Below are 23,038 nucleotides of genomic sequence, written 5' to 3' on the forward strand. Positions count from 1 at the left end.
GTCAGGTACAGGTTACCCCTTAGCCAGCTCTAGGGGACAGAATACAGTAACTGGGCTTTCAGACTTTTTGTGCAAGACTTGCTTTGTGTACCCTGCAATTTCTTGGTGAGAAAATGTTGTGGTCTGTCTAATTGTTGCAGATGTCTGGTGAAGTACATGCAAAAGGGAGCATTGTATTCAATTATTGGTCTGATGAGGGCCGAGTATAATGGAATTATAACATTCTTAGATCTAAATGTCACACCTTTATTTATAATATCTACCACATAGAAGGATTTCCTTACTACTGTCAATATGTGGTGGTCAAAGGTCAGATTGCTATCAACTTGAATACCCAGATCACATATCACTGGGTCTACACTTAGGGACTGCTGCCTATCATGTAATTAGCAGGGATATCAGCTTTCCCAAAGAGAATAATAATACATTTTTTGAATTTAGCTTTAATCTGTGGGTTTGGCACCAATCATTTGTCTGCATTAACCCAATCTGCAGTATATTAACATTGTTGGGGGTGTTCAATGACTGCTCCCTATTTGCAATCATCAGAGAACGTGGTGAGCAGCAGGCCATCCAAGTATGCCTGGACTTCTGAGAAATAAATTCCAAACAGTAAGGGGTCCAGCACAGAACACTGTGGTATGCCACTGGTGACTGGTCTTTTGCTAGAGGTGAAGTCACCCACTTTGAGAGTATGCGTCCTGTTGGTGAGCCAGTTGGCTACCCATCTGGGAATGTAGGGGCCAATTCCCAATTGGGAGAGTATCTCTGTAATACCTGAGAGGGAGATTATTTCAAATGCATTGGATAGGTCAAGATGGGTGGTATGCACTGTCTTTCTCTCGTCCAGGGCCTTGGTGACTTTCTTGAAGAAGCCAACCATGTTTAACAGGCATGAACTATTTTTAATGAATCCAAACTGGGATGGGTCCAGAGTTTGGAAATTACCTATGCCCTTATTAATAAGATCTCTGTCTTTTTAATTTCTCCAAAACTTTTGGGTTTCTAATAACATGACAGGAATGGACCCCATTCCTAAGTCAAAGTATGATTAAAGTTCATGAAATTAGTATTGTTTCAATCCTTTGTGTCAGCCAAAAGTGCTCTTTGCAGTACTCGCAATGTACCCAGTAATGACTGCTTCTTCAATTTGTATGGGGTTACATGGATTGGTAACATATCTAAATACAATTGTAGATTATTTTTTTATAAGACCCGTTGTTCCTACTACTATTGGAACTGTTAGAGTATCTTTCTTCTACATGGCTCTCATTTCTGCCTGCAAATCCTGGTATTTTATGACTTTGTGCCTCTGTATGCAAGTCACTGTAGTCACTGGATGTGGTGATTTCAATGATGAATGCTACTTTTGTCTTCTTTTCTTGAACCACTATATCTGGTTTTCTAGCATCTATCTAGCACCTATATTTTTAACTGTTGGTAATGGGTGATCCCATGTGATGTAAACATCGTAATTTTCTATAATGCTTTGTGGTTCATGTTTCCAGTGTTTTTCAGCCACTTCAGTATCATAATGTTTGCACAATTACCAGTGCAACAGTCTTGCCACATTATAATGCCTTTCAGTATACAGTTCTTCTGTCATGAGTGTGTCTCACCCATTAACTAGGTGTGTGACTGTTTCCAGTTCAGCTTTACAAAACCTACATTTGACTGTTTCTCCCACATGTTCACTGGACTTTCTAAATCAGCATGTATGTAGCCCACTATCTCAGGCTGCCAATATTAACCTTGTATCTCTTGGTTTGAATTCTCCTCTCTTTAATCATTCCTGTGTTTGTTCCTCATCAACATGAGTATCTTCCAGAAGTTTTCTATACTTGTAACTATATTTATGCTTTTTCCACATTTTTTGCCTTCTCATCTAGTCCTTCACCTTATATTCTTTTGTTTTTTGGCACATTCACTTTCTGCCTGATTGTTATCTGTCTGGTTTGATTTCCATTCCTGTTTGATGTCGGTATGCTTCTGCTAAATTAAGCAGAGAAGTCATCTTAGATTTATTCTCCTCATTTTTCAAAACTTTCATTACATTTGGATCTTTTGAGGTCAGTAGATATGTGTGGAGTCCCACGATTGCAGATCTATAAATGTACTAAATTTCAAGGAGGCCCATCCCTCCTTCGGAATGGGGAGTATATAATTTTGGTGTACACTGATTTTTATAGATCATTTGATGATCATGGAGCATCCTTCTTATTCTAATATCTAATCTATCTAACACTTTTTGGGGCTAGTCAATCCTCCAAAACTGTAAGTTAGGACAGGAAGAACAAATTGGTTTATAGCTTGGCTCTTGTTCGTAGATGTCAGAGCTGTTCTCAGGATTAATTTAAGTCTTCTGAAGTATTCCTTACTGAGTTTGATTCACATTTGTTCATGTTTTGTTGCTGATCCTTTATCAATTCTCAAATATTTATACACTCCCTCTTACTCAAGTTCTTTTATATCACATTATTATTCCAAACTGATGTTTTCCTGGTACTGCAGTTTTCCTGCTTTAAAGGTTGCTTTTGCACATTTATCAAGACCAAATGACATTCTAGTATCATCTGAAAAAGTTTTGACAACCTGGAGCTGTGCTTTCAGTTCCTCATCTGATGAGCTATACAGTTTTAAATCATCAACAAAGAGAAGATGCGAAGCCTTTACACTTTGTTGTTTTCTAGGAGCCAAATTGTAGCCATGCCCTAAGCTGTTTATTAAACAGCTTAATGGGTTAATGGCAAGGCAGAATTGCAACCATGACAGAGAGTCACCCTGGAATATTCCCCTTTGAATTGTTATCCCTGGAATAATAATCTGTCCTTTATCATGGCTTAATTGCAAAGTGGTCTGTCACTGTTTCATGGTTACTGTAATGTAGTCAATTAATCTAGGGTATATCGTATACATTTTTAAGCACTCTTTTATCCATGAATGTGGGATACTACCAAATGCTTTTTTATAGTCAATCCATGCCATACTTAGATTCTTCCCCTTTTTACAGTTCTCCGCCATAACTTTATTAACAACAGATGATCCTTTGTTCCATATGATTTTCTTTTATTGTGCTTTTGTTCTATACCCATAATTAAGTTTTCTTCTAAATGACTATAAACTCTGTCAGTGTAAATTCCCGTGTATAGTTTATACGTCGTCGGAAGGCAAGTAATTGGTCTATAATTTTTAGGGTAGTTTGCAGGTTCACTCTTAAGTAGGAGCATTGTTTTTCCTTTTGTTAGCCAGGTTGGTATCTGTTCAGGGTGCATTTATAAATAGTTCTTACTCATGGCTAAATCCTCGTGCAAAGATGTTAATACTTTTAACCAAAAGTTAGGTACTGCATCTAGGCCTGGGGTTTTCCATTTAGAGGCTTTTCTTAATTTTGTTTCAATCTCTCTGGCTGTCACTTCATCCAATTTCATATCCTGTGCCTTTAAACTACTTATTCTTTCTTTTACTTCTTCTATTCGTTTAGCATTTTTGTCATGTTCCAAAGGCTCTTCATAGATACTTCTCCAAAATGTATGTACTTCCTCTTTTTTGGCGGTTTTTCAATTCCTTTTACCTTATTTTCCAATTCTCTAGAAAACTTTTTTGGGTCATCAATACATTGCTTATTTTGTACTTTTCCATTTTATATATATATATATATATATATATATATATATATATATATATATATATATATATATATATATCTTCTAAGTTTTTCAGCCTGTGCCGAAATGTTTAGTTTGTTATTTGCAATAATGCATGATAGATCCTGGTCTGTCCTAATGCTATGCTTTGCTTTAATCACATCTATCTTTCTTAGTGTTTTTGTTGATCTATTCCCTCTTCTGTACTCTTCTAGTAGTGATACTTCTTGTCTTAATTGCTATATAGCTTCATAATGATTCTTTCCATGGCCTTTCAGATGAGGCTAGTCAAGCATATAGGCCTATAATTCAAGGGGTCAGTTGATATTCCCCCTTTCTGCAGAAGGATTACTGTTGCTGTTCTCCATTCACCTGGAACATAGCCAGTTTACAGGCTGTGGTTAAAAAGAGATCCAAGTGAGTCTCCTAGGTCATGTTTCAAGTTGTTTAAAGGCAATCTGGGATGTTGTCTGGTCCCATTGATGTCATGTTTTTGGCCTTGGAGAGCACTGAGATAACCTGCTGTTTTTGTTTTTATTGAATTATCACTTGTGACATAGGCAAATTTACATTTATATAAATGTAATCAAACTGTATTGGCAAGTTCACGGTTACTAACATTATAATTCACTTATATTGCTATATATCATATAACCTAAGCAACATTACATAAACTATTCCGTTCCTGTACTTTTCTTTTCTTTCTTTTTTTTTAAAACAAGAAACATCTTTATTAAACCATCACTTACGATATAGGCAATAATATATTTATCTAAATGAAAACAAATCACACCAACACAATCCTAGCTGCAAGCATTTTACATCACAAACTATACTAACATACTCCCAGTTGCAAACAATACGCACCACTTATAATTTACCCAATCATTTTCATTTAAACATTTTATAGCTCATTTAAGTCCTGCCTTCTTTTAAACCTAATTCCTCTCCTGTATGTATTGTTTCCACAATTCCAATTTTTTCATATGTAGTTTGCTCCTACCCTTTTCTAAAGATCTCAAGTCCAGTTGTTTTATCTCTGTTACTATATTCACTACTTCTAGTATAGTTGGTTTAGATTTTGATTACCATTTTCTAGTAATCGCTTTTTTGGCAGTGACCATGATTAGACACAGCAAGACCTTACCATGCCTAGGAAATTCTAATTCTGTATCATACTTCAGAAAAATCATCTCCCTCATCATGCTAATCTGCTCACCTAGCATCTCTAACAGTGCATCCCGCAGGGAGTCCTTAAAGACCATCAACTCACCAGACTCCCAGAAAATATGTTCCCAATTATCTCTTTCTTGCCCATCACACTTCCAACATTTCCTGTCTACCTGAGAAAAAATTATCTGGAGTCTACTTCAGGTATACAAATATCCATGTAAATGCTTACAAGCAAAAATCCTAAATCTTCAAGATTTTGTTGCATATTTGAGAGACATACATAGATATATCCTCCCATTGTTTCTTTGTGAATTGCTTATCCAGTCACTATTCCCAATCCTTTCTAACCTCTTCTGATTGATTCTTATAGTTATCTTGCAATATTTTATAGGCTGTACTAATTATTTATTTTTTTAATGGCAGCTTCTGTTCTAAATTCTTCTAAAAACTCTAGTAGTGCTGGTCTTTCATTTAGGACCACCCTATTTCTTTCCCTTCACCTATACTCTGAAATCAATCCTTGATAAGGAAGGCAATCTCTAATCTGCAGTCCAAATAAATTCTTGGCATCTTCCCATTCTATCATCTTTCGCTCTCTAATTATTTGCTCACAATAGCTTGGTTCCTTTGACAGTTTGTTTTTGCCTATTGTCTATATCCCTAATTGCAATCATCCCTATTGGCAGAATCTTTCTGCTACTTTATAAATATAATATTCTGTATAATAGTTGTCATTCTTCTTAAAGACCTGCATCCAAAATCCTAGTCTCACCTTATTTCCTGAGCTTCCCCCTTGTTTCATCATCATCACTTTCCACTTTGAATTATAGTTTTCTGCTTTTGCTATATAGAGGAGCCTTAACAGTGTAGTTCTGAAATATCCCTTCAAATCAGGTAATCCCAATCCCCCATTTCTACTGAAAGAATCAGCTTATCCCACTTGACTCTTGCTGTCTTCTCCTCCTAGATAAAGTCCTTCAGCTCTTTATTAATTGCTATTCACAACTTCTCCTCTGATTGATAAAAATATGCCTGACCTGTTTATAAGATTAATGTGACTAAAAACATTTTAACTGGTTGTATCTTACTATCCATATTCATATAACAAAGCTTCCATTTTCTTAGTTTTGGTATTATCTTTTGTTAGTCATCCCACATATCTTCAGCTGCCACACTGGAATCCTTTTTAGTCCATACTCCTAACTACTTCATTTTTTCATGATCCCATAAATATGAATATCGCTGAACCAATTCATATGTGGGTACATCATTTACTGCTATTGCCTTTGTTTTAGCTTCATTCATTTTGTATCCTGAAAATATATGAAACTGTCTCAAAATGTTCCACAACACTATAATGCCTCTTTCTGATTTTGTCACATATAAAATACTATCACCTGCAAATAGAGCTTGTTTTTTTTTATTACCATACCAATTATATCCTTGAATTTCTGAGTCCCTTATTTTCTTTGCCAGTTGTTCTAAACATAATGCAAATAGCAAAGGGGAAAGAGGACACCCCTGCCTGGTTCCCTCTGCTCAGCAGAAATTATCAGAGAGGACATCCCCACTTTAATTTTTGCCTCTGATCCCTCATATATTCTCCTAATGGATGGGAAATAGGAACTACACTGTGGGGATCACTTCTGTTTCTCTGCTCGACAGTGGCACAGGTAAATAACTTTTGTGGGTGGCATAAGCCAGGGAACTTTGTTGGCTAGTCTTATGTAGGCCCTTGGGCCAATAGCCTAGTACCTACCTATGAACCTATGAATCGACCTTATAATTTTTTCAGGAAATACAACTGTTTCCATTGCCCTGCTCATAAAGTCCCATCTTACTCTGTCAAATGCTTTCTCTGCATCAAGACCCACTAACAGCAGTGGTATTTTCTTGCATTCTGCTTCCCTCTGGATCATCAATGCTCTGTTAATGTTGTCAAATGTTTGCCTGCCCTCCACAACACTATACCGATCCATATCTATCAATTATGGCATTACTTTAGCCATTCTCTTAGCCACTATAGACATGAAAACTTTATAATCATGGTTTAGTATTGAAATGGGCCTGTATGAAGCTGGAGCTGATGGATCTTTATCCTCTTTAGGCATTATAGCTACCACTGCTTTCTTCCAGAATGTTGGCCCTTCTTCTCCTCTTAAAATACTGTTAAACAAAACCTTCCTGATCACTTTTTTCCCTACTAGCTTTCAAACTCCCACAGGAATACCATCTATTCCTGGGGACTTTCCTGTAGATTGGTTATACATCACGATTTTTATCGCATCGCCTCCTTTCCTAACCATTAGTAGTTGAGCCTCATCTACCTCTAACCTTGGCATATTTAATTCATCTACCTCTAACCTTGGCATATTTAATTCATACCTCTAACCTTGGCATATTTAATTCATCTACCTCTAACCTTGGCATATTTCATTCTTCCAAAAACATTTCCATTTGGATCTTTTCTTAATTTCCATATTTTTCTGCTTTATACAGACTTTCATAGATTTTTTGAAATATTTCTAATACCTGTACAGGATCTCTTGTTACGTTCCTGGTTCTAGGATCCCTAAACCTGGCAACAGCTTTTTCTACTTTCTGTTGCCTGAGTCATTGTATTCAACGTTTTTGTGCTATAGTGTTATTTTCAAAAAACAGTTGCTTAACAGCAGTCTTTCTAAGCTTGTGTATATTACTGACCTTATCCCTTATTTTCTGCTTAGAATTCTGTAGCTGATCCTCTTCTTGTTCTGTGAGATGGCCCATATTCTGCAATGCTTTAACATTTCTCAGTCCCTCTAAGTAATTCTTGCTACTTCTTAATCATATCTCCCTTTCTTTTATTTCCACCATATTTTTAAAATCCACCTTAATTTTATACCATTCCCTAGCTGTATTTTCAGAAGCAATTTCTATCATCTCAAATAGCTCCTGAATGATCTCCACTACCCATTCCTTAAATTCCTCTCTTTTCAACAGACAGGGGGGAAACGCCAGTGTCTCATTTTTATTTCATTATCCTGTTTTTATTTTAGTTATTATTGGGACATGGTCTGAAATAGTTATTGGGTGCATATCAAGACTTTCAATCAAATGCACACTTCTATGAAATGTAAATTCTGTCTAGCCTAGCCCAGTTTTTATATCTTGGGAAATAATATATAAATTCACTCTGAACTCCTACTACTGAATTCACATTTTCCATGCCAAATATTTTCATAAATTTCTTCAAGATGACCTGTTGTCTTTTTTTTCCCTAAACACGTTCATTGAATTATCACTTGTGACATAGGCAAATTTACATTCATATAAAAGTAATCAAACTATATAAACATAGCAAACATTATACTTGACATATATTGCTATATGTCATTTAACCTAAGCAATAGTACATAAATTATTCAACTCCTGCTTTTTTTAAACAAAAATCATCTTCACTAAACCATCACTTACTATATAGTCAATCATACATTTATATAAATGAAAACAAACCACATAACACAATCCTAGTCACAATTTACAACTCAAACCATACTGACGCACTCCCAATTGCAAACATTATACATCACTTATAATCTAATAAATAAAAAGTAATCTGAGAAAACCATAGCTGCAGCTACTGGGTGACTGTTTTTAATAAAATACACAAATTATTGAGCATGTTCGTCTCAATGAAGAAGAGACTTCATCACAATACACATCAGAAATAAGAATTGCACTATTTAAATATTCACTCATTTCCTTCCCTACTAATCACATACAAGAACCAATTACAAACAATGAAAAGACGTTAGTTTTTAAAGAAAGAAACACTAACTTTTTTATAAAAAAAGAACAAAAATAGCTGGATAAAGGCAGTTATTACAAAGAAACTACACATTGTAAATATTGTAATTTTCTTCTTAATATTCAAAATCTTCCCATCTTATTTAAATTATATTTTACTTGCTCTTTCATTTAAAATGGGTAAAATAGAAATTGTGTCATATACGCCTGGGGGAGACATTACTGCTAGCCTATGCTGCCATTCTGTTTCTTTTTTCTTTAATGCATTTTCCAGTCTCACCCCCCCTAGGATCAGGCTTAATTATATTCAAGATTCCAAATAAAAACTTTTCAAACTTGGAACAAACCTGGGAATGTTTATATAAAGCACTATTTAATTTGTCATTCCTTATATCATTGAGATTCTCATATATTCTACATCTAAGCAGGCTCTCAGTCTTGCCTACATAAAAATTAAAACATGTTGCACAAATACCCAGATAAACCACCCTACTCATCCTGCAATTACCTTTCTTAAATGAAACTTTGCTATGCATTTTGTTATTTAAAATAAGTGTATTTTCCTTGAATATAAAGGAACATTGGCTACAAACTCCACATGATTTAGTACAGGCATCTATCATATAAGAAGAATCCAATTTACATTCAAAAAGGTTCTTAAAATTTGCTCCTGTACTATTAACAAATCTAGGGGCTTTGCCAATTTTTTCCAAAATATCATGATTCACTCTGAATATATTCCAATTAGAGCTGAAAGCTGTCTTAATTTTATTTGTTAAATGATTGTATTGTAAAACACAAGCTTTTTCATAAGGGGCCTTATTCATGTTAGCAATTCATTATTGTTTGCTTTAAACAAACCAACCCCCAGCAAGGGCTTATAGAAAGCACCCCATTTTTTATATGCTTCATTAATTATTTCTTCAGTAAACTCTTTAGGGTACCCTCTATCTTGGAACATGTAACAACTTTTATTCAACTCATCTTTCACCTCTTCGTAATGTGATGTCATACATGCTACTCTGATAGCTTGCCCCTTCACAATACTTGTTTTCTGCTTTTCAGGGTGATTACTTTAAAAATGCAAATAAGAATTACAGAACGTATCATTACAAAAAATTCTTGACCTAAACCTATTGATATCATGAGAAATACAGGCATCCAAGTAGTTAATACCAAAAGCATCTGTACTATATGTAAATTATAAAAATTATGTAGTATTATTCAGATATTGCACGAACTGTTCAATTTCACTACTGGGCACATCCCATAATATAAAGATGTCATCCAAAAACCTTGAATACATCTTAATTCTATGCCAATAAGGGCAATGAAATACAAAATTAGTCTCCCATCCAAGAACAGAATGGTTAGCATACACAGGGGTGCAAGATGCCCCCATTGCTACACCTTCAATTTGTTGATAAAATTCCCTTGAAATAGTTGTAATTATTTTCTAAAACCAAACTCATAATTTTACATATTAGAGTAATCTTGTCATGTGTAAGATCAGAAAATAGAAAGAGAGTTTCCTCAAACATGGCCATCCCCTCATCTTTAGGAATTACAGTAAATAAATCCTTAACATTTACTGTAAGGTAAATAAGATCTTCCTTCCAAAGCTCTTTCTTTAAACAGCCCAAAAATTCCTATGAATCCTTCACTACATGTTCAACTTTCTCCACCACATGTTGTACCCTAGAATCCACATATACAGCTAAAGAATGGGTCTTAGATCCATTTGCTGCAACTATGGGTCTAAAAGGAGGGCTATCAATATTTTTGTGGACCTTAGGAATACCAAAGAAGACAGGAATTATGGGCACTTTATTATATAAGAATTTATATTCTTCTGCATCAGTTCTCTGATTCCTTAAATATTCTTCTAAAATGAATCAATATGGGAATAGGCTATAAGTGTTTCATTTTTAGAGACTCCCACATAGGTAGCAACATCAAATAATGTTTCCTGCATCACATTTGAATAATCCAGTGCCCTGAATAGAAAAATACCCCCGCCTTTATCTGGGGTCATGATCCGAATGGACTCATCCCTTCTAAAATCCATTAATAAATTGTATTCTCCTTTGGTAAGGTTCCAAGGTATTCTAGTATCATTTAAATGAATATCATAAGTATCCTCCATGACTATTTTTTCATATGTGTCTAACAGGGGGTGTAATGGAGGATTAAATACACTTTTCCTTTTTGGTATTGTCACTACACTATGAACATTCTCATTAGAAACATTCTCAGTAGGAAGTATAGCCTGTTGGTTAGAAAAATAATATAAAAATTTAATTTTCTAATGCATAACTTTAAGGCCATCAAATCATCAACCAAACTCCCCTTCTTTTCAGGAATAAATTTAACCCCCTCATTTAAGTCCTGCTGCCTTTTAGGCCTCATTCCTTCCTTGTATGCATTGTTCCCACAAGTCCCATTTTTCCCCATGTAGTTTGCTCCTACCCTTTTTTAAAGATCTCAATTCAAGTTGTATTTTTTTTCTCTGTTACTATATTCACTTCTTCTAGTATAGTTGGTTTAGGTTTTGATTTCCATTTTCAAGTAATTGTTTTTTGGCAGCCACTATTATCAGACACAGCAAGGCCTTACCATGTCTAGGCAATCCTGATTCTGTATCATTGCTCAGAAAAATCATCTCCCTTGTCTTGCTGTCTTGAGATAAGAGGCTGAGTAATGGTGGCAGGTATACTTTGGATGACTGGAGAGGACAGGAGGGTGTTGAAGTTTGCTCCAAATCTGTCAGCTATCAGGTTGGCTATTACCTTTAGTTGAGTAGGGGTGGTACCATCCACAACCAGTTACAAGCATAGCTAGTTATTCCCTTTTAGATTATGGACACAGCTAAAGAATGCATTGTGATTATACTTACCAAGGGAGGTTATTTTTGCTTCATAATTAGCTTTGGAGGACTTAACAAGATCTCTAATTTGTTTTTTTTACGCTAGAGAGGAATTTCTTCCTCTGTTGAGCCAGCTCCCTCTTGCTCTTGGACATTAGTTTCTTTCTCTTAATGTACAGCATGTTTTATACTAAGGTTCCACCAGGGTGGCTTGTTTTGCAACAAGACCTGGTTTTAATCTGGTCAGGCGCATCCGATTCTATGCAATTGCTTAAGTGGTTATAAGGGGCATTGGTGTACATCTCTGCAGAGGAGTCCATGTTATCTGTGTTCAAGGGGGCTTTGAAACTTCTTATCCTATCACTTAGTAGGATGTAATTTGTTTTTAAAATTTCTTTAGCGTTTTTTAGCTTGATGGGGTGTTTGGTCTTATAATTGCATTGAACAAGCTGATTTATGGTCTGATCTTACCAGGGAGGACATCACAAGGATGTAAATGCTCTCTTATGTTAGTGAGTGCTATGTCAGGGACATTTGAGCCTCTTGTAGATGTGCTGACTAGCTGTCTAGACAATTTGCATTGACAAAGTCCAAGAAACTCTGAGCCAGTATGTTTGTGGTTGTGTATGTTTCCCAGTCAATGGTAAGATGATTAAAATCACCCATGAGTAAGGTGTTGGACTGTTTAGCAACTGACTTCAGTAAGTCCAGGTATGTGGTATGCTTTTCCTGTTTCATGGAGGGGAGCCTATAGCTAGCTATGATGGGGTACGGGGCTTTGCCTGCAGCTAATTGGAAATGGAGTAGCACAAGAGAGTCACACTCTTTGACAATTCTTGAGGTGTACTTATCCTTAATGAAGGAAAATTTACCTCGTTCATTGGATCTTTCATGCTCAGTTTGTGGTTTGAATGTATGAAAGGCATTGTAGTCTTGCATGACCACAGTGCTTTTCGCACCTTTGAACCATGTCCTGGTAACTGCACAGACATCAGCATCTTCCAAAGAGAGGAGTGCTTCCTGGGAGTGCAGCTTCTTGTTTAGAATCCTAGCATTAAGCATCAGTAACTTTAATTTATCTAGAGAGGATTTTGTTAAGTTTGGAGGTTGGTTATTTTTACACTGCCTAAAAAAGGCACAATAGAGGTGGCTAATGCCTTTATCAGTATCCAAAAGCCTAGTGAAAAAAGGTGCAGACCATCTCTGGCAAAGTAGCATGGCCTGTCTATCATATATACCATATCTACCCAGGCTGACATATATTTGATCCCCTTGGACTGACACCAGAAGCTAAGCTAATTGTTAAAGTCAATCAGTTTTTTTTGTTTGCATTGCAGCATCATCCTTGGAAAAGGTAACATGTTGCTTAAACCTTGGCTTATCCATGCCTGTGACACATAATCTGAGAGCTCAGTCATGTCTTTCATTATATAGCCCAGTGAGGTACAACTTGAGTCATTCACCCACCCCCACATAGACTATGACAGAGTCATACCATTACTTGTGGTTGCGTGACTTGAGTGCCTGAGTGGCTTGACAGATCCTGGCATCTGAGAGCCAGCTAACCGTGACAAGCTATTTATCCAGCCTGGTGAGGGAACATCCATGTCTCTCACAATGGAGTCACCTATGACCAATACATTAGGTTTTGTGATGTTACACCTCATGTGCTTATTTGTTGAGACACTGGTGTATGTGTGCTATTATGTGTTGTGTTTTTTTTCCCATTGTTATGTGTATAAGTGGTTTCCATTTCTGAGGCCTCTGATCTTTTGGTAAGTTACTAGTGAGTACCTCCACATATGTGGGTTTATGTGCTATGTCTTTATTTAGTATGGGAAGTGTGTGTGTGCTGACAACCAGCATGACCTTTGATTTGTTGTTATGTGACAGTCTTGCCTCCAATTTCATAATGTAACTACAAGTCTCACATAAAGTATTTCTTTGTTTCAGGAGTAAGTGTAAGTATACATGAGACAATTGCTGCATTGCCTCAGGATGCCCATGTCTATCAGTCTGGCAGGAAAGATGATAGGAAACTGCTCATCTGTAATACCAGGCTCTTACTGTATGTTTTATTAGGGAAGCAATTTTGTTAATTTGACAGGATTGTGATGGTAGCACCAGGGCTACAAGAGGGACCTATACTTTGCATAGGTTAAGGTTAATCAATAAGGCAATGCTGCTCACTGCACAGATGAGGTCTTCCTAAAGCAGCAGAAAAGCTGGGAAAGGTTTTGCTGGTAGCTGTTTAGGGAAAAACTGAACTACTAGGCTTTTGCATCTATACAGGGCAATGCTAACCTCTGCTGCACAAACAGCAGTACTTCACAAATGTGAGGCTTAAATGTGAGCAGACATAAACATGTTTTAAGCTAACTATTAATCAGGAAAGCATACAATAAGCCTTCCACCAGCAATCTCCAACTCAGTCAAGTAAGATCAACACACTTCTGGTGCAAGGGTCCAGAAAAAAACACCTTCTTAATGTAGAACAGTTGGTTTGGAGCCCAAATATAACAAAGCCACAAAAACTACCTACAACAGCCCCACAACTAACTGAGACAATGTAATACAGTTCAACTAACTACTTAAAACAGAAGTAAACAGTATAGTTTGTGCCAGTACTTTTTGTTACCACTGCTACTCTGTTCTGACATGATGTAGTTCACCATTTATAAACTAAAAATTCAATTTTTAAAATTGTTTTTCATTTTATAGTGCACAAAAAAGGTGCTTTTATTGCTTTACAGGAATATGATTATAGTACATGAGCACAAAATTGTTTCAATTTTTTTTTTCTTTTTCCAAAAAACAGACACTGGCATCAAGAACAGAAAAGTGAACAAAATAGCAGTGGTAACAAAAGCTACAAACTGCTTTCACAGAAAGGAATATAACTCCTTTTATATATACATGCACATACTTCTGTAAAGAAGGGAGAAGCTTAATATTTTTACTGCAAGAGAATATCAAGACTATTAATCTCCAGATAACAGTATTCACATATGTGTATGTGAGCATATATCATGTGATGAAATTGCAACTAATCAAATGGCAACTAATCATTCACCCCTTCTAATTATATATACCACATCTGAGTTCTCACTACAGTGGGGAAAGAGCAAATTCCACAATCCCTACTGTACTGCTATGTTTCCCAAAACAACTGCAAACTGCAAGTGTGTCGGATCAGACGATTCTCAATCAGCTGTGTCAACAGTTTTGCATATTCAACAAGTTGCCATTCAGTGACTTATCATACATATGAATATATATATATATATATATATATATATATATATATATATATATATATATATATATATATATATAGTTACCTATCAAAACAGCTACTCCTCATAACATCTAAACTTCAAAACATCTAAAAGTCATAACATCGAACCTCAAAACATTGAAAACTACAAAGCAACTATAAATAACATCCCACACACTGTTTAGTATATATATATATATATATATACATAGAGAGAGAGAAGGGAGCGTGGTAGTTCAAGTTGAGTATGTTGATGGACGTTAGGCATACAAATTCTGGGAAACACTTCTCTTTTTATGTGAAGTACAAATAACAGTGCAGGTTCACTAATGAATAAGTAGTTGTAGACTCTCAGAAGGCAAATAATGAAGATGAACGCTTACCATACGGCAGCCAGCTAGAGGGCAAGAGCACAAATGACAAAGAAGAAATTAACTAAGCCATAATAAAGCAGGTTAGCTGTTATTCATAAGATCAGACATACGAGGTGTACACAGTCAAAAAGAAGCTAGCATTGCTCAATACTGGTGTGGATGGCTGTCTATGGAAGAAAGTATGTTAATCTATTGTTATATTTTCATTTTAAGCAGTCATCCAGCTGTTATTTTGTAACTAGTGTGCATTTGTGTGTAGCTAGGTTAGAGTGCTTTACTTGTGGCTACTGTATATTTGTTTAACACAAACTTTAATTACATTACTATGACCTTTATGTTTATCACAGTCAAGTGTCTGAGGTGTTATCCCTCAATAAAGTTGCTATGACATTTGGGTGGGGTGGGTGTCTTGTTATCTGTGCACTCTAAACAGTTTTTAATCTGACTGGTAAGATTAGTGTATTTATTTTACTTATTATTTTATTTTACATTTGTTGACCAGGAGATTCTGACTGGATACTTGTCCATTTTCAGCAAAGGCCTGGGGAGAAAAGCTCCACATACTAATATTAACATACAAGTGAGTTATTAATACATAGTAAGCAAATTGTCTAGGAAAGGACATTGTCTTACAAGATTGCATAGGTTTACATTACATAGTTGGTTAAGTAACGGAAACACATTGTTTACCAGATTGAATAGGTTTTACTGCTTGATAGTGCAATGATCCTGGTAATGGCAAACATATTTCTAAACTTCATGGTTTTTAAAGTATAAAGCAGGATCGTGTGTAACACGTAATAGATTCTATAGGAAAAATAGTTTAAGATATCTAAGTAAAAATGGAGTAGAGAAAGAGTTTTTGATTATGCTTTCGCTGCAAAGGATACAGGAGAGTGGGAGCAACAGGGGAGTACGTTCAACCTGGGGGGTGGCAGGGGCATTGTCTAGTGAGCATTAGATGTTCTTTAAGTAGTTTTTTTGAATGTAGTCATTGAGTTGGCTGAGGTGATGGTGGAGGGTAATGACTTTCCACATTTTACCTATGTGTTTGGGGAAGAGGGAGTCGCCTGCTGAATTATTGGATTTGGTCACCTTGATTAGTCTTTTTTCACTAGAGCAAAGTTATCTGGGATTGTCTAATAATTTAAGTAGGTTGGATAGTACTAGTGTTTTATTGGGAAATACTAAGAGTTTGTGGGCAAAAGAGAGCTGATGAAGTGTGAGGAGATTTGAGAATTCAAGCCAATTAAGTTGATGTAGTGACTGAGAGTGGTGAGCACGATAGGGGGCACTGGTGACAAATCTGGAAATCTGATTATAGCAGATGTTGAGCTTGGATGTTTAGGTTTTAGGTAGGTTAGTTAAGATGGGGGCAGAGTATGATAATGGGGACAGGAGGTGGGTTTGGGCTATGGTTATTCTAGCAGTTGGGGTTAGGAATGAATTATTTTTATAAAGACTGCCCATTTTTTGTCAATGTTTTTAATAGTTTCATTTATATGAAGGCATAGAGATAGACAATAACCTGAAATTCGACATCCACATAGCACAAACCATCAAGAAAGTTAATAAAAAGCTAGGCTTCCTCTACAGCAACAAACAGTTTATGACTAAACATACCAAAGTCACCAGGACTTATCTCCTATCCAGGAGTGGCCCGTGCTATTGGACAGCTGGACTGCAGCCCCCTCAACTATAAAATAAAGAAAAAATAAATAAATAAAAATAAAAAAAAAAAATTAAAAATCGCGGACTTTCGCTCATGCGCTCTAGTCCGGACTGCTGCTGAGACAGTCTGGAGCATGCACAGATTGTCTCAGCAGCAGTCCTGACTAGGAAACATGAAGAACGGAGCTCCCAGAATTCTATGCAGTTTTAAACTGCATAGACTGTCCTGGAACTCGCTGGGAAAATGCGTCGGGGTCGGACTGCAACGTCAGCAGTCTGGAATTCGTCGGGCAGGGTCTGGTGTGTCTTGGAGTTTGCTGCAGTCTCGTCGGGGGGAGATCTCGCAACGGACGGGGATTTGTGCGGGTTTCATAGCTTACTCAGGATTTATGGTGGTTTGCTACAGGGATGTGGAAGATCTGCAGGTAAGTGTGTGGACAGGGATTTGGATGTATGGCGGTTTGCTACAAGTGTGTGTGTGTGTGTGTGTGTGTGTGTGTGTGTGTGTGTGTGTGTGTGTGTGTGTGTGTGTGTGTGTGTGTGCCCCAGGTGCAATATACTGGTGGTTAGACTCATGGTGGTGTGGTAGGGAATACCTCAGGCTTGAACCCTGTACCTTGTATGCAGGTGTTAAAGACCTGAATTCCCTACCCACCACCATTTGTAAAAAAATTATAGATGTTTGCCTTATATTTGATCTGATCTGTTCCTCATAATATCTGTGGTTTGTAAATGTTGCAATGCTTGATATTTGATGGTGCAGTGGTAGCATTGTTGTCTCACAGCTGCAGGTTATCAGGTCTGATGCTTGGCTGGGGTGCCATCTTTGTGGGGTCTGTATCTTCTCCCTGTGTTTGTGTGGGTTTGCTTTTGTGTCCTCCCATGTTACAAAGACATGTCTGCATTATTTCTTCCTGGGCCTCTGCTGAAAATTGTTTTTTTGTTCCAAGTCAGACTGTCCTGATTAACAAATGTTAAATAAAATTGACAGGCATTTGAATTTCAGACTTCAGGTTTCTGAATGTTTACTTCCTTACATATTTGATGGTGCAGTGACAGTATTGTTACCTCACAGCTATAGGTTTTCTGGTTTGATTCTTGGCTGGGGTGCTTTCTGTGTGGAGTCTGCATCTTATCCCTGTGTTTGTGTGGATTTTCTCTGGTGTCCTGCCATTTTACAAAGACATGTGTCTACAGTATTTCTCCCTGGGCCTCTGCTGAAAATTGTTTTTGTTCCATCAGAAGTAAAATTGACAGGCATTTGAATTTCAGACTTCATATTCTTCAGAAAATACATAGTAAAACAACTTTTTATTCTAGCAATAAATATATAGTAACACAACCTTTTATTATAGCAATTTTCTAAGTTTATAAGATGACTATTTGAAATTTGTCCTTATTTTTGGGACTGTATTACCCTGTTATTGGCTTTGTCCGGGTTTTGTGCTAAGGTTGACAGCTATGGCAAGAACTGAATTCACTGAATATGTTTGAGGGCTGTATTCCCTCATTACTGGGTTTGTCCAGGTGTTTTGTGCTAAGAGGTTGACAGCTATGGTGAGAACTGAATTCATTAAATGATAGCCATTTAAGTTTCTGTCTTCTTCTCTTTCACAAAGCAGCTGATTTGTCATAGTGGAATGTTGCTCTGACTCTTTTGCACAGGGACCTTGGCAATAAAATGTATGGTGGTAACACAGCATTTTTCTTTCACAAAGCAGGTGATTTGGCATAGTAGTATGTTGTTCTGACTCTTTTGCACAGGGACCTTGGCAGTAAAATGTATGGTGGTAACACAGCATTTTATTCTAGCAGCTTTCCAAGATTATACAAGCAATGTTTAATGTGTCCCTGGTTTTTGCCCTTTTGACCCACCCCAATAAATTTGGCTTTTTCCAGATTTCTTGTGCTGCAAAGTTGAGATGCAGTTGAGTATTGAATAGATTTTACAAGGAGCTGAGAGCTGCAGGAGAAGAGAAGTTTAGTGCTGATTATGCTAAGTCAGCTTGCATTGCTAATAGCACAACAGGTTGTGTACTTGCTTTTGATGCAGAAGGTTGTTGGTTCTACTCCCATAAGGGGTGAATGTTGCCGTACTGAAAGTTAAGATACTAACTATGAGCCTGTTATCAGTTTGCCATCCATTTCCTATTGTGATATTACTAGCTTATTTTTAATGTAATTTAGGCAATTTATTCCTCAGGGGCATCAGACACTTTATTTTTTGATGAAACCATGAAATATAAAGGTGATTGCTAGCAGCAACCTCTTCATTACAGATTTATTTAACGTGGAATTATTTAGATGACTTTTTTACTACTTCAGAGATTGTGCATATTTACTGATAATGGTGGACTGTAGAATTCTGCATATTTACTGATAATAGTGGACTGTAGAAGTTTGAGTAGACTTTTATGATGGAAATGTTCTGAATTGGGCAGTTTTGTCATTGGTGCATGCGTTTTGTTTCATTGTTTACTGGAAAAATGTTCAAAGCAATAGGAAGGTGTATCAAAGAGCACATGTATGTTTCATATGCAAGGGGCCTATGATTTGAAATATAAAGGTGATTGCTAGCAGCCACCTCTTCACTACAGATTTATTTAATGTGGAATTATTTAGATGACATTTTTACTACTTCAGAGATTGTGCATATTTACTGATAATGGTGGACTGTAGAATTCTGCATATTTACTGATAATAGTGGACTGTAGAAGTTTGAGTAGACTTGTATGATGGAAATGTTCTGAATTGGGCAGTTTTGTCATTGGTGCATGCGTTTTGTTTCATTGTTTACTGGAAAAATGTTCAAAGCAATAGGAAGGTGTATCAAAGAGCACATGTATGTTTCATATGCAAGGGGCCTATGATTTGAAAACAGCCCAGAATTAATCTTTATCTGCCACGGGTAAAATGTATTATCTTTGAATGTGGGGTTTCAATGTTGCTTCAATGAATGTGAGTTTCAATGGCAGAGAAGTTTTAATGCCAAGTTTGTTTAGCAGATGTCTTAATGTTTGTGCTGTAAAATGCAAAATAAAACTTTCAAATGAAGTTCAAATCATCATAGAAGTAAATCAGTATGCACATTAGTGTTTATGTTAAATGGAGTGAAATAGCCAAGTAATGGATCATTGGAATGGCTGCAGGGGGAGGCTCCATTTGACCATGGTTTTGTGAGGGGGGAAGGGCGGCAAACGTAGGCAGCCCCAGCTGAACCATACCTCCCAACTGTCCAGATTTTCAAAGAATGAATAGATTTTTTGCTTCTTATTTTTGGTTTGTTCCTCATAGAATTTGTGGTTTTCTGGCAAATCATTTAGGAATTAAGTCACTAAATAATGACATACTGAGTTTCAGACTTCATAACCTTCAGAAAAATGCATGCTAAAGTAAGACCTGTTCTATCAACTGTCTCGGTTTATACAAGAGTAATTTTTAGTACTGTTTATATGTTCCCCCAATATATTTGGCCTTGTTCAGATTTATTGCATTAACAGGTTGAGAGGTACATGCAAATAAATTGCTTTATAGAATTAGGCATAGCCAAACCTCTCAACTGTCCCTGATTTTGGCTCAAAATGTTGCTTTTCCCCTAATGATCCCTCTGCAAAATAGCAATTTTGGAAGATAACATGGAGGGTTTATAATTAAGAAATAACTGTAATAATCAGTTAGATTACTTTTATTTCAGAAATGCATGTAGATTTGTTAAAAAGGTTAAGCTTCCCTTGTTATGGTCTATTCTAGCAGTGGCTAGAAAAATAATAACCAGAAATTGGATTTCAGATACACCTCCTTCGTTCAATGAATTTAAAAATGTTATGAATATAGTGTGCCATATGGAATTGAATACAGTGAAGTTAAGAACTAATAGAAAAACGTCTTATTATATTGTATGGGATAATTTACAAAACTTGTTAAACAGATCTTAACTTCAATAACATGGTATTTTAGTTTAATTAATTGATCTGATTGTAGTGGATGTCTTTGTAAATACTTTGGTTGTTTTGTTGAATGTTATAATCATACCTATTTTAATTACTTGTATAAAATTGTTATGATATTTTCTTGTATGTTAAAAACAATAAACTTGTTTTAAAAAAAGAAATGCATGTAGATTATTTTATTTTGTCAGCTGCTCAAGTTAGCAGTACTAATATTAAAGTATCCCTTCTTTGACAGGTTCCCAGCTGTATTGTGTTGCTATTTTATATTTTTACATCACATTTTTGGTCCATTTTTCATAAAATTGTGTTTTTTTTGGCAAATCAGTGACAAATCATTAAAGACTGAAGTTAGAAAATAATGACAGACATTTGAGTTTCAGATTTCATTCCATTCAGAAAATTCATACTAATGCAAGACCTCTATTATCTTTTTAAGTTTATAAGAGCAATATTTTAAAAATTGTCCTTATTTTTGGGCCTTTGTCCCATTTCTTTGTATGGCTTTGTCCAGATTTCTTGCTCTGAGGTTGAGAGGTATGACAAATGTGTCAGGGCCATCACAAGTCAGCCAGAGACATTTCAAACTGTGACATACTTGTTGTACCCCACTCCCCCATGTAGTGACTCTGGATGTGTCGAAGCAAGGTAAGGAGTAGTTATGCAGTGTAAATGTGCAGAGTATCCACCCCATCCAAGGTAGACACAAGTACTAGAGTGGCTTTTCATCTGTCCTTGATTTTCACAGAATGGTCTGGTTTCTATCATATTCTTTGTACTGTTGATTTATGCTTATTACTCAAGGTGCCTGTTGCTCTTTGTTTAAGTAGCAATACTTTAATGACCATTAGGTAAGCTTGGCTGAGATTGCAAGATGCAAGTAAGCTTTAATAAGCATACTGTTAAAGAATTGCCAACATTGAAAGACTTTGTGTTGCCATGTAGAGAATACTTAACTAGATAATGTATAAGCCTTGGGTATTGAAATGCATATGCCAGTATTTGTAATAAAGGACAGGATTACATTATTTTAAGAGTCTCATTACACTCGGAGACTTCCAGTCATCTCTGCAGGCTTTACCCGTAAACATATTGCCAATCGTGTGGCCCATAACCTGTACAGTAATCCTTTTAAGCAATGTATCTTGAGCTTATTTCTTGTTTGCTTTTCATTTTTTACTTTGATCATGTTTTCACCATGAAACAAGTAGATGTCAGGCAGCAGGTCTTTTTTTGGATAAGGAACATTTTTACAAGTGGGGGCATCAGAGATTTCTACTTTCAGCATGTTACTTGGTACTTTAATAAAGCTGAATATAAATTATAATTAGAACTGCAGGGCAAGAAGTGGTTTGAGTTGAGTGCTGCTTGTTTTTCTTATACTTGATTTTGACTGGCATTCCATTAATGTATTTAAAAAAAAGTAATTTATTTTTTCATGCCTCACAACCTTGTTTGTTTCCATCTAGATATTAAGCTGTCATGAAGCCAATGCATTGAAATATTTTTATTCTTCTACACTTCATTTTGTCTTGATTGGACTCTTATAATGACAATTTGGCACCCAGGGCAGTATATTTAGTTTTTGTGGTTTTGAGCATAGCTCCTCCCCTTTCTAGTTGGCCGCACCCCTTTCCATTGACCCCACACATTCAGCTGTCTCCTGCAGCCCCCCTTTGATTTGAAGTCACCAGCCACCACTGCTCCTATCCACCCTCCTCTACGCCTCTCCCATCGTGATTAATCTACGCCAAACCGAACTAAATAAAATGGAATCTTGCTATAATAAGATTGCCAAGTTTGCGTCTGTTGCTTCTTACAGGTCCCACCACTGTCTATCCCTAAAACAGCTTAACTTGCTTGAGTTGGCTCATATACTCATGCTCAATCAACCTTCTATAGTTCACAAGCTCTATTACTTCCCACAGTTAACCCCAGCACTTTAGCATTTAATACAGCCTGACATTCCCACTAGACCCCTACGATCTAACAGCCAGAACCTAATAACTGTCATCCAACATAAAAACAATGTTGGTAAATCACTCTTTGCCATCACCATTGCCAAAATCTGGAACACACTACCAATCCATATAACTTCTAGCACCTCCTTCAGTCATTTCAAAAAACTCCTTAAAACCCACTACTTAACAACTGGCTATGCTCATGTTACACTCCAGGTTAAATCTAATTGTGTCACATGTTCAGAGAAGTATAAACAGATTTGCCCTAAAAAGCTTGTAAACCCCGATACCGGTAAAAAAAAAAAAAAAAAAAAAAAAAGAAACACTTTATTTTTT

This window comes from Protopterus annectens, chromosome 11.part0, assembly GCF_019279795.1.
Source record: "Protopterus annectens isolate FY-2018-M chromosome 11.part0, PAN1.0, whole genome shotgun sequence".
Lineage (NCBI taxonomy): Eukaryota > Metazoa > Chordata > Ceratodontiformes > Protopteridae > Protopterus > Protopterus annectens.